General features: G+C 45.3%; 1 protein-coding gene across 1 annotated transcript in view; it reads left to right on the top strand.

The window, feature by feature from the left end:
* The first annotated feature begins 302 nt into the window (after positions 1-302).
* Positions 303-11,372, top strand: part of PRKCD (protein kinase C delta) — a 110,575-nt gene continuing 99,505 nt past the window's right edge. Inside the window, exon 1 of the mRNA XM_085898205.1 lies at positions 303-579. The gene's annotated coding sequence lies outside the window, so the exon portion shown is untranslated. The remainder of the gene's footprint in view (positions 580-11,372) is intronic.

Genomic DNA, 11,372 nt, shown 5'->3' with positions numbered 1-11,372 from the left:
GTTGTGAATATTTTTTACAATTCTTCAGAACTGAAGAAGGCGCCACCAACCCGGATGTACCACCGTCCAGGTAGACAAGGCCTTCAGGTGTGACCTTTCGACCACCGAATGCTCTGAAGGATTCCTCCAGCCCGCACTCGCTGCCTCATCCATCGAACACTGCCGACCCCGACACACGTCACGGTTACCATTTTCCGATCGCGCGAAGTGACGGCCACGTGACAAAAATTCTCGCGCGCCGATTGGTCAGGGCAGTTCCCCTCGCTGCGGACCACGCCCTCCAAGCGGTTACCTGGTGTGACGTCATTGCGCGCTCGGACCCTTCCGCCTTGTTCCGTCGGACTTTTGAGGCGGTCTTCTCTCCAGGGAAGTTGGCTCTCGTTTTAACGCTCAGGACGGTCGGCTTTATTCGCGGTTCCTTTTTGTGCACGTTTAGTAAATAGTGTTTGATTGTTTTAATTGGTAACAAACCATTTTATAAACACAAAAGGACAGCTCTTGGTTTCTTCACCGACGATACAAGACTCCTCCTCCCCCTCCCCCCTCTTCCCACGTCCCCCGGGTTCAATATTCATCAAGGTGAGAAACTGTTATCCCAAGTTTGGGATCATTTTCGGTGTTTTTACTACCTTTATAACTCACACAGGTAAGCACGGCATCGTGTGCACCTGCTGCGATGTGTTGAGCGTGCCTTTTGCAGTTAATCCATTCAATCACTCACCTTTACCTGTGGAGTTTACAACATTTACACCAACGGGATTGACTCAAAACACGTCCCTTTTAACTTTGAATTTATTTCACAACTTGTACACAGTAAGTGAACACCTGGTCGGTTTAACAGGTGATCATCGGTGTTGGTTGTAGTAGTTGTACGATACCTGGTCGGTTTAACAGGTGATCATCGGTGTTGGTTGTAGTAGTTGTACTATACCTGGTCGGTTTAAGAGGTGATCATCGGTGTTGGTTGTAGTAGTTGTACTATACCTGGTCGGTTTAAGAGGTGATCATCGGTGTTGGTTGTAGTAGTTGTACTATACCTGGTCTCTTTAAGAGGTGATCATTGGTGTTGGTTGTTGTAGTAGTAGTTGTACTATACCTGGTCGGTTTAAGAGGTGATCATCGGTGTTGGTTGTAGTAGTTGTACTATACCTGGTCGGTTTAAGAGGTGATCATCGCTGTTGGTTGTGGTAGTTGTACTATACCTGGTCGCTTTGAGAGGTGATCATTGCTGTTGGTTGTATTAGTAGTACTATACCTGGTCGCTTTAAGACCGGGCGTAGTGGCGTGCGCCTGTAATCCGGCTACTCGGAGGCTTGGGTTGGAGGATCGCTTGAGGACGGGAGCTCTGTGCTGGGCCGTGCGATGAGAGGGTGTAGGGCAGTCCGGAATCATGGCGAAACCCAATCCTTATCCCTGTGTCGTAAGAAGCGACCAGGGTTACGTCAGGAAGGACATCCGGCGTAAAACCTATGCCAAATCAGTATGCGGATCATAACGGATGATCAGCTGTGGCGACCCCTAACGGGAGCAGCCGAAAGACGAACAACAACCTGGTCGCTTTAAGAGGTGATCATCGCTGTTGGTTGTGGTAGTTTTACTATACCTGGTCGAGGTGCATCCTTGAGACGATCAGAGGGATGGTTATGTTGAGGTTGGTATTAAAATAAAGAGGAAATGTGTCAATTTAAATGTTTCTTTGTTTTTGTTTTTGTCCAAAACTGATGTCCTGTTAAACGGTTAAGACAGGTTTGCTGATGTTTTGTACATTCCTCGAGGAGGGTGTGAAGGTTTACACCTGGTTACACCTGCAAAGCTCGGATTTGCAAACCACTGTGAAAAAGTGTGAGGTTTATGGAGATTTTGAATGAGATAAGTGTTTTGAATTAGGTGATTGATGTAAACTCCATATATATATATATATATATATATATATATATATATATATATATATATATATATATATATATATATATATATATATATATATATATATATATATATATACATATACACATATATACACACACACACACACACACACACACACACACACACACACACACACACACACACACACACACACACACACACACACACACACACACACACACACACACACATCACACACACACACACACACACACACACACACATCACACACACACACCACCACCCACTTTTCTTTTTTTTGGTATATAAAGTGAAAGCTCATGGAAGAGCTACAACACAGAACTGATCAGAATACAGCAGAAAGAGGAGGGCCAAGGGACAAAATAGACAGACTGACAAACAAGGGATGCGAGTAGGAATGAGGGGTAAGGGAAGATGCAGCGGGTGGATAAGATGGATACAAAAACAAACCCTCAGGAAGAAAACGCTGGAATTTTTGAAGGTGGCCTGGGTGGGAGGGGGGAGAGAGGGGAGTGGGGTGCAGTGTGTGACCACTCTTCATTTTCATAAATGCCAAGGTGAGCCGATGAAAAAATCCAAGAATTCACAAGGTTTCGGAAAAGCGATGATAATAGAAAACCTACACGCCAAGGTGAACAACGAATAGCCAAGATCTTGTGAAAAAGCCAAGGAGTGGTCACACTGGTGAGGTGTGGTTAACAGTGGTGGAAAATATGATTTTGGATGATCTGAGATGGTGGTGAAGGGTTATCTTGGAGACTTGGAGGGAAGAATGAGATTGGACAGAATGTGGGAGTTCTGTCCAGAGGTGGGGAAATGGAAGAACAAATGATTGCAGGTGAGCAGTTCCATTGGTATCAGACTCTGTGCAGAGCGTCGGTGCTGCCGAAGCGGTCTCCTGGGCTACTGGGCACAATGGTGGACGGGTCGCCACTCCGATGTAGAATACTCGAATGGCTCAATCATCCCAGCAAGCTGGTACTCATTTTGCCGACCTTGGAAGGACGACATGCTGAGTCAACCCTACCTGGTATTAATTCAACGGCCAAGCAGGATTTGAATTCAGGACCCAAGGATCCCAAGCCAGCCACCCTTACCATTAGGCCAACACCAAGCATGTGAGATTCTGGATTTTGGGAGTTTCAACAGAAGGGAGTTTGCTCATTCCCTTTCCTGTTGTGTCCCCCTGCCTGCACTGCCCCACTGTCACCGCGTTGCCATTTAATTATATAGCATTTGTCACTTCACTCTTCCATGATCTTCGGCTTTTGAATGCACTTTTTAAAATCTCACTTTTTCTTTCTTGTCACTTCTTTGACAACCCTCAAAGTCAATCAAAGCTGTCATTTGCATCGGATGTTTGTTGGGAAATGTGAATTTGGATAAGACACCTTGATTAATGTTTCCTGTAAGTTTATACTAGCAGGGGTACCTGGCATTGCTTTTCTATTTTTTTTTTTTCTGGGTGCCAAAAAGACTTCCCTTCAGCCACCAAGGAATGTGGTCAGGGATCATTTAATATTAACCTTTCACATAGCTGCAAAGGTTTAGGCATGATAGAATGATTAAAAAAAAAAAAAAAATTCCAGCTTTTTTATTTTTTTTATTTTTTCTTAATTTTAAATTTTTATTTTGCCAAAAACCTTCCCTGGCACTCACTGGTGAACCTCTGAAAATTTGAAGAGCCGTTGAGAAAAATTGTGACACACGCACACACACACGCCTCTCTTATAGTATAGATTACCCAAAGTCGTCACCACAATTGGTTTGTCACAAGTACAACTTAATCAAGAGTTCATCCGAAGCAGAATTGGTGATTACCATGATACCAACTGAGTTCTTAGTAGTCTTCCTTTTTTTAATGGCCACAATATTCTTGTGCGGTTGGCTGGGGGAGTTTTTGGCCCAAGTCTTTCATGAACCGGCTGACCAGGCCTGACATTCGCCTGAGTAGTTAGGGCAGGTGGTGTCCACTCTTCGCAAAGGGCTCTTTCACGTCGACCAACTAAATGCAACAGACGGGATTACCAGTTTTACGCACTAACGTTGATGAATCGCGATGACAGTTCAGAACTGAGCCGTGATGCCATCACGGTTCAGACAGCTTCGAGGCAAGTGTGCATACCTCGAGGCCATCCTGTTATTGCACGATCAGCATGAAATCGAATTTGATTTTTCTCATCATTGTAATTTGACAAAGTCCTTCTCGTTTGACGTGGTTTGACAAAATCGTCATACACGTTCTGTCCATGGCGATGAAACGTACGATGACACTAAATGTGCTGCTGTCTGCCCTGGGGAATTGAGAGAGCCCGAAGTGGTTGTGAGTTGACCAATAGATGTTTCTGTTTTTATCATTACGATTTATCCAAGTTAAATTAAAATGCTGGATGTTTGTCATTGCTTCCAAACGATGAAACAAATCATGAAGGGCCATCAATAAACGGATCTCCTAAGGACTGATGTGCTCAGGTCTGTTTTCAGCAGGTAGGAGAGATTGCAGGTATTTTATACGGAGGTTGCTATAAAATGTGCTTCTTCCTCTGTAACTGTTTAATATAATTAATGTGCAATACCTTTTTGCATGATATTGCTATGTGTTTGGATTACAGTGTTGTTATTAAAGTGTAAGGCCTTGGCCTTCACCGTGTGCTCATGTAGGATAGATCATTTTTTTTTTACTCTGTAATAAGGACTTCGTATTTAGGTTGTCATCCTGTTGTTTTTTTTTTTTATGTCCCGTTGGAAGGTGGTTTTGTGTGCGGTAAAGGTTAGCTAAGTTAAAGATGTTACATCTTCTGTCCTCCCTGTCGAACTGGTGAGGGCCAGGTAAGGTGAGATGACGGGACACCAAATAAGGTCATTAATATGCAGCACAATACGGTTCAGTTCACTTCCTTTGACCCTCTCTCCCTCCTTCTGGCATCTGTGCTGTCCTAAGGGTGTGATGTCCCTCCCGGTGCCATCAATGTCGTCCCCTGGGGTGGGACCCTTGGAGGATCCTCCCATTGTGGGGGAAAAAAATCGATCTTGGCTTGACCTACTGAAAAGGAGAAGCATCGCAATGGGTCATTAATTGTCTTGATGGCCATGCCACGTCACTTGAGGGACAAGAGGTCTTTTTTGGAGGAGAAGGGTGCTATTTGAGGACTGTAGGCATGGTATTCTCTCATTGTCCAAGGCAAAAAACATCCTGTGGAGTCGGACGCTATCTTTTGCGAGGGACGCTCCGAGGTATTGCATCGCTGTGCCCAGATCTCTGCCCATTGTGGGCCTGCTTTGCTTTCTGTGCCGTTCCCCCGGGAGCATTTTGAAACATTCCTCCACTGAATGAAAGATTTATTTATTTATTTATTTATTTATTTATGGAAACAAATCCTTGTCTGGCTTCAGTGAATTTGTGTGTGACTGGGGGCCTTAGGGAGGTTTGAATTTGATTGTATTGTAAGTGCCTATTTATTCTTTATTGTCCTTTATCGTTTGTCTATCGTCCCACTGGATCTGTTCATTTTTGTGTCTCACGTCTGAGTCTTTATAATTAAATAAATTCCTATTTTGTAAGACTGGTGTGCCAGCTTCACGGTCCACCTCCGATGCATCGCTCATTTTGATGACACTCACAAAACCCTGGGGGTGTGAATTAAATTAAAATCCACCGTAGGGTTAGCCCTCGCTTGGAATAGGATTGCTCGTCACTGCTCGGGCGTGTGATTGCCTCTAAATTTTTTTTTTTTTTTTTTTTTGTATACCTTGGTCGAGGCTCGTATGAGAGCTAACACACAACTCACAGCAAGGAGGCATGAGACAAGAGGGGCGGGAGTGGAAGGGACAAAACATTGGGGAACAGACACAGGTGAACTGTGGAAGGGAGAGGGATGGGGATGGGACGGGGAACATGGCGAAGAGAAGATGGACATTAAAGGGACTTTCAGGAAGGAAAGCAGGAGAATTGAAGGAAGTGGGCTTGGGTGGATTATCGGGGGTAGAAAAGATCGAGGATTTGGATGGGGGAAGATAAGAGGTGGTGGTGAACAGCTGTTTTGAAAGCCTGAAGGGAAGAATGGGAAAGAATAGAGTGAGGAAGTTTATTCCAAAGGCGGGAAAAAGAGGAATGAAAGAGTGAAGATGAGCAGTGATTCGTGATTTTGGTAGTTTTACCAGAAGGGGGTTGTTGGCGGACCTTGAGCTTCTGTGGAAATGTTGGGACAAATCGCAGAGAGAGCAGGGGGGCAAGGCTGGAGAGGAGTCGGTAGAAGACAGAAAGACCACCGACCAACCTGCGGTGATTGAGTGAGAGGCCCAAAGACTCAGCTTCATTGCGGGAGATGCCAATGATCTTAAAAGCCCTGGTTTCGACAGCGTGAAGTCGAGAAAGGAGGGAGGCAGGAGCACCAGCCCAGAGGGGAGAGCAGTACTCCATCATGCTACAGACAAAAGCTTTGTAAGTGGTCAGGAGCTCAGGAGGGCCGAGGAAGGACTTTGCACGATGGAGGATTCCCAGTCGGCGACTGGCTTTTGTTGGAAATGTGACTTTCCCAGGAAAGGTCATGGCAGATAGTGAGACCCAGAAGCTTGAAAGAAAAGACTTCTTACAGAGGATTGTTGAGAAAGTGGATGGGGCGGTTTTCTAAACGGTCCTTTCGAAGAGACATAGTGAGAGTGTGAGATTTGTCTGGATTGAAAGACATGTTCCACGTGTTGGACCAGCTTGTGATTTTATCCAGATCTGCAGTGAGCGAAGAAGCTGCTGCTTGCCGGTCTGAGGGATGACAGATGGTACGGCAGAGGGTGGAGTCGTCGGCAAAGAGAAATAGAGGATTTTCCAGAGAGTCCGAGTGATCATTGATGAAAACCAGAAAAAGAACAGGGCCCAGAACGCTACCTTGAGGAACTCCAGCCTGCACAGGAAGAGGGGATGAAAGAACTCCATTTAGGGCCACACGTTGACTGCGACAGGAGAGGAAGTCTGCGAGCCATGAGTGGAGATGGCCTTGAATACCATGGGAAGAGAGTTTGGTGAGTAGGGCAGGGTGCCAGACTGTGTCAAAAGCACGTGATATGTCCAGGGATACGGCTCGGATTTCCTGTCTGGCATTGAGGACCTCCATCCATTGATGGGAGAGCAGTAGCAGCATATCTAGGGTAGAGTGACCTGGTCTGAAACCAAATTGATGATTGGAAATCAAGCCATTGGAGAAGAGGAAGGATTTCATGTCTGAAGCGATGATGGATTCCATAACCTTGCTGATGATTGGGAGAAGGCTGATTGGTCTATAGTTACAGGGATCTGTTTTTGCACCTTTTTTATGCAGGGCAGTGATGTTAGCAGATTTCCAAGCAGATGGCAGATGACCTTGGGAAAATGAGAGGGTGAATAGAACAGAGAGAGGGTGAGCAAGAGCAGAAGAGCAGGCTTTGAGGACACGTGGGCTGATGCCGTCTGGACCGGTTGCAGAATCTGACTCGAGGTTTGAAAGCAAGCTCTCCACCTTGTCAGGAGAAAAGGATACAGAGGCCAGGGACAGTTGGGTGCGACTGGGTAAAGTGGGTAGAGATAGTGATGGGTTTGGGACACAAGATTTAGCTGCAAACACCGAGTTTAGACATTCAGCTTTATCACGTGTGGAATCAGCAGTGCGGCCATTTGAGGTAAGGGAGGGGATGGAGGGGGAACATACACCAGAAACAGATTTGATTAAACGCCACCAGGATTTTGAGGAGGGAGAGAGGTTTGAGAGTTCAGACTTGAGATGAGAAAGATGTTGTTTTCTGGCTCTCCTGAGGGTAGATACACACTTGTTCCGAGCTTTGTGGAAAGAACAGAGATTGCCCTCAGTTGGGTTTGCTTTCCATGAGGCAAAGGCAAGTTGTTTCAGGATAACTGCCTCGCCACAAGCTTCAGTAAACCAAGGGCGGGAGGAAGGGTGAGACAACTGAACACGAGAGGGGATAAATCTGTGCATGAGGGAGAGCAAGTTTCTTTGAAAGAATTCCCAGGATGAGTTGATGTTTGAGAAAGTTGTGATAGGAGACCAGTCTGTAAGTTTGATGGCTGCTCGGAGACCCTGCCAGTCGACTTGAGTGAAATGCCAGACTCGACGGCGGTGAGGTGGTTCTCTGATAACAGCCATAGAGATGTCCACTTTAACAAGGACGTGGTCAGAAGAACCAATTGGAGCGAAGGAAGAGCAGCAGATATTGTCAGGGAAATTTGTCAAAATCAGATCCAGAAGAGATGGAGTACCATTGGTTGAGATCCGGGTCGGGAAGTTGACCGATTGAGTCAGTCCCAATGAGTCACAGAAAGCTTTTGCTGATGTCCCATGGCAGGTGAGAGGTACCCACACCTAGCCAACTGGCGTGATGACAATTGAAGTCGCCACATAAGAGGAAGAGAGAGTTTGGATGAGAAGATAGAAGATGGTCCATGTTTTCGGAGAGTGAGGTGTAGATGGAGTCATCACTGTTCGGTGGACGGTACAGTACACATATAAACATGAGGTGGGAGTGGAGGGGAAGCCGAAGCCAGAGGTATTCCTGGGGGTGTGGGGGAGTGAGAGTAGTGCAGGGAGAGTGAGGAATAGAGTCTTTGATGAAGAGAGCAACACCTCCACCAGGACGAGGCTCAGGTCTGTCATACCGTAAGAGGGAGTAACCAGGGAGAGATACTTTGGAGTCAGACACGTCTTGCGAGAGGAAAGTTTCTGTTAGGCAGATAATGTCTGGTTTGTCAGTGGCAACCTGTATGGAAAGATCTGAAAGGTTTGAGCGAAGGCCCCGGATATTTGAGGTCCACACTTTTAATGAAGAGGTAGGGGAGGAGGCTTTGGGTGCAGGAGGTGGAGGGGCGGGGGAGGGTAGGACGAGGGACGAGGGGGGGAGGTAAGGAGGGTTGCTGAAGGAGTGTGGGGTATTGCAGAATAGCGAGGGAGGGGGCCGAATGAGGAGGAGAAAAGGCTCTGTGGTGCTGGGAGAGAGGGGGGGACAAGAGACAAGGAAGATGGCAGTTGAGTATTTGAGGAGGTGGAGTGAAGAGATGGAGGTGAGAGGGCAGTGGAGGGAGGCAGGTTGGTGGATGAGAGGGGGGCAACTTAGAGAAGGAAGAGTGAGGGGGATGAAAGGTGGGAGAAAGGTGAGGGGAATTTTGAAAGAGGTGAGAGGGAGGCTTGGAGGAGAAGAGTGGGATGGTTGCTTTGAGAGTGAGAGTGAGGGGTGAGGGGGGTGAGTTGGCACTGAAGTTGGAAAAAAGAATGGTTGATGGAAAGCGAGCATCCATGGCAAACTGTGGTTTTTAAAAGTTTTAGGTCAGAGATGCGATTTAACACAATTCTTGATGGGTGCAATGAAGGCGAATTCAGAGCATGGAGAGAAGAAGCGCTGTAATAGTAGGATTTTTTAGGCAAGGAATGAAGGAGAGGTCGAAATGAGAGCAGTCTGTTAAAATAGCAGAAGAGTAGTGCATTGTGAAACAGTAAAGAGTACCACATGTGTGAGAGAGGAAGATGAAGCATTATAAGATCGTTTTTGTTGTTAATATTAATGTATGAGAGAGTTCAACAGATTAGGTCATGGAAGTGTAAAAAAAAAATAAAAAAAATAAAAAATAAATAAAAAAATCGAGGAAGACGAGGAAGTTAAGAGGAAGAAGAAGTAGCAGAATCGGGAGAAGGTGAGCGTGTTGTTGTTGTTGTTGTTGTTGGGTATATATATATATATATATATATTTTTTTTTTTGAGATAAGAAAGAGATTAGTTGGGAGAATGGGGGATGTTTGGAAAGTGGGGAGGATGAAAATTGAAGGTAATGGGGAGGATAGAAATTGAAGGTAATGGGGAGAAAAAACAAACAAACAAACAAAAAAAAAACGATCGAACACCAAGTGGAACCGGTAGGCCTCAAGCCTAGGACTAGGCCTCAAACACCAGGTAAGAACGTCGACATAAATACTCACAAAATAGCACGATTTTTGAAACAAAACCGAACTAGGAACACACATTAACATGTAGGTGAGAAAATTAAACAGTTAAAACGGGACAAATAACAACCGGAACTTAACTTTGAGAATGTCAGCAGGGAGCCCCGAAGGAGACCTCTTGCCGCTCAAAACCGGAACCGGAAGTGAACCGGAACCGGAAATTAGCATTGAGCTGGCCAATTGTGTCCAGAGGACCTCTCGGCATGGACGTTCGCCTCATGTATGCCCTTCAGGTGACAGCATTATAACATATATGAGCAGTCAATAGAAGGGAACATTATATTCTTCAATTCCTGTCGGTGGGATCATTACCCTTCACCAGCGGTGGTTCATCATACTGGGACTAAGTAAGCTAGATTTCACATGCTTCTTGAGTGTTCTTCGTTGCAAATCCAAGATATCCGAATGGTATTCTCTGACATTGCAAAACTTTTTCTATTACTTCAGTCCAGAAGTCGAGTGGGAAAATTGGAGAAATTTCTGTCTGAGATGAATTTTTTTTTCTTCTACTTTTTTGTCAAGTTTCATATCTTCCATTGCTAATTGTACAACATGAGTTCTAAGAGTCCCTACTCCGAGAAATTTAAAAATGGTCACACGGTCATCATCATGGCAGTCTCTAATTGTGCTATTGAATGACTCGTGCAGGTGAAAAGTTGTGTTTCAGGTTTTTGCTTTGCTCTAAATTACAGCTTGTCCTTGATGTTGTGACCCCAGGTGTTGATCCCGGCTCTATGTTGATGTATCCATCATCTCTTGGTGTTCATTTTGGATTTGCAGGCGAGCTCACCTGGCTAAACTCTTTTATAGTCATCCATTTACAGGTTATTGACTTTGCAGAGTAGGTGATGGAAACGATAGCACATCTAAACACATCGGTAGAGCTTACCTGCCATGAAGTAGTGCTTACTTTTTTTCCTTCTAAGAATGAATAATGACCTTTTTTCCAAGTTATCATGTCAAAATTGTGAAAACCATTTTACCTATACTACCCTCCACCCCTCCACAGTAATGCATGCTCTCGTAACTCCCTTGATGCATGTACTTATTTATTTTTGGATTGCTCAAAATCATTTTTGTTCTTTTCTCTTCTTCACTTTCACTTTTTTCTTTTTAACCAATGCTTATTCCCAACGGGGGTTGGGGAGGAGAGTGTAGAGAGACAGAGACAGACAGACGAGGGAGGGGTGGAGAGAGAGGAGAGATTCAGGCAGATGTCATGCCCAGTTTAACATCCATCTGAGAGATGGCACATGCATTGATGAATCACCCTGCCTGTAAAACACCAGGAAGGCAGTTTAGGGCTGGGTTGAGACTTTAACCAGCTTAGAGCAAGCGTGCATACCTCTCGGTTATCCTGCCGTGGTGTGGCGATTCATTGCTTTGTAACAACTGAAAACATTTTTTACTCCTTGTGTAACCATCAAATTTCTTTTGCCTTCCTAACTCCGGAAATGTCGCCACGGAGAACTGAGTCGCAGTATC

This window comes from Eptatretus burgeri, chromosome 10 (genome assembly GCF_056783735.1).
Source record: "Eptatretus burgeri isolate ZD-2024b chromosome 10, Ebu_testis_v1, whole genome shotgun sequence".
In the NCBI taxonomy this organism is placed as follows: Eukaryota; Metazoa; Chordata; class Myxini; order Myxiniformes; family Myxinidae; genus Eptatretus; species Eptatretus burgeri.
The sequence above is the reverse complement of the archived record's forward strand: the minus strand, read 5'-3'. Positions and strand labels throughout refer to the sequence as shown.